Raw genomic sequence first — 2280 nt, 5'->3', positions numbered from 1 at the left:
TTTACTTCACTTTTCTGCCTATGCATTTTTCATTTTTGATGAAAACACGAAACGTAAAATAACACATTATAATGTTAATGTGTGAAATCTCTCTCTCTCTCTCTCTCTCTCTCTCTCTCTCTCTCTCTCTCTCTCTCTCTCTCTCTCTCTCTGTCTCTCTCTCTCTCTCTCTCTCTCTCCCTCCCTCCCCCTCTCCCTCTCCACTTCAAAAATGTATAGGAGTGTGGTTTAAAAAATCATCTACACTGTTTAACAAATGTTTAGCAATGCCTTTATTGCAGTTCTAAATTATTAATTATGCATTCTTGACAAATGGATTCAGATGGCACGATGCACCCTATAGGGAAAAAAATGGCTCAGTCCAGGTGACTTATCACTTGTTTGAGTTCCATGCAACACGTCACTTATTACTTCACTGTGAAATCTCCCATAGGGTCACCATTCATTAGCAGATATGTTCTTATTCACTCTCCATTCTGGTTCTTTAGATAGATGGTGTATCTACTTTAGTATAACTTTGTATTTAGTGATTGCAGCTACTCGACATTGGTGAACCTCACAGTTCTTTAGAATCATCCATTCACCCCTCACCTTTATTCAGCTTCAACAGTTACACAGCCATCTCACTGCAGTGAAACCTCAATTTGACATACACAGGAAATGTATGTAGAAATTTCAGCAGAAAATGGATGCTTGACCAGGACTCGAACCTTGATCTCTAGCATACTGTGCCATTGCTCTACCAACTGAGCTACCGAGCCATCCTTGATATTTGCTGATTTTATGTTTCCATTGTTTTTACCTGTGTGGAATTTTTTTTTTTTTGTTTTGTTTTTTTTGTTTTTTGTTTTTTGTTTTTCAGTGCTAACACAAGGGGATATTAAACACTGAGGTTTCAAAGGCGGTAGCACTTCACACATGTAAATTATCAGGTGAAGTGAGAGCTGACTCGCTGGCTCAGTTGGTAGAGCAATGATGCGGTATGCCAGACAGCTGAGTTCGAGTCCTGGTTGAGCCTGCATTTTTTGCTGATTGATTGATTGAGTTGGTGTTTTAAGTCCACTTTACACAGTAAGGCTAATCAGGGACTGGATCTACAGTTTAAAGTGGGATCCAAACCACTATGTGCCTCCATTTGGTATCGAACCTGGGACCCCTTGATTACAAGCTAACGGCACTACCACTGTGCCACTGGGGAGGCCTGCATTTTTCGCTGAAATTTCAACATAGTACATCTAATGTTTGTGGCAATTTTTCAAGATAATTTTCAACTCTACACTGGGAGTGAAACTTCGACTTTATGTTCCTGCATTATACATGCATAGTCCCAATAAACAACCCATTGTAAAATTTTCCCAGGTTTTACATTTTCCAAGTTTTCTATTTGGTCCCCTGAAAAACATAAAATCGGGGTTCCACTGTATTTGTAGTAGATACTGCAACCACTGTTGTGCCCTTAGTTTCTGTACCAGTTTATTTTAGTTTTGAAACCTAACTGTTAAAAGATAAATAGAAGAATGCATCATTAACTTATATCGTGTGTAAATCCCCGTGCATAAACAAACTAAATAAAGACCATAAATATATATATATATACACACTTAATATGTTTATTTAAAAATTTGTTATACACAAACTATTTACTTGTATGTTTTGCAATAGATTTTTACAAAAGGAGGTTTAAGTTGGAAAGTCTGACAATTGGGAAGAACGCATGTAAAGAAATTCGATTGTCATAAAGCAATGGTTGTTTTTTTTTCTTTATTAAAAGAAAAATTTGCTACATAGGTAGGAGAGTAGTTTATACTATGCCATTTAGTTTAATGTACTGACTTACAGATTTTAATATATTGCATCCTACATTATGTAATGCTTCCAATTTCATATTATAATCATTTTTTAGCTGTGCCATGTAGGGGAATGAACAATTGTAAACTGAAATAGATTTGAATTACCATTTTGCACCTGTTGTGAAAATTGCCATGCATTTTCCATTTAATTGTAGAATATTATATCCATTAATACATTAAGGTGAGATTTGAACTTATTTCAAGTCATAATTTAACAGTATAATGTAAAATTTATATTGTTGTGTTGTATTTACTGTCCTTTACTGGTTGATGTAGGTGTATTATTCTCCTAAAGATGGTACCAGGGGGAGTGAAGGGGGTTAAAATTCAGCAGCTGCCACCAGTTCAAGAAATCTCTTTAAATGGACTGAGTTCAACATGTAAATCATGAGCTGTGCCCAATATCACTTTGAACTCATACCCATAGCAA

The sequence above is a fragment of the Lepisma saccharinum genome, chromosome 23 (genome assembly GCF_977018435.1).
Source record: "Lepisma saccharinum chromosome 23, izLepSacc3.1, whole genome shotgun sequence".
Taxonomy (NCBI): Eukaryota; Metazoa; Arthropoda; class Insecta; order Zygentoma; family Lepismatidae; genus Lepisma; species Lepisma saccharinum.
This window is presented reverse-complemented; position numbering follows the sequence as displayed.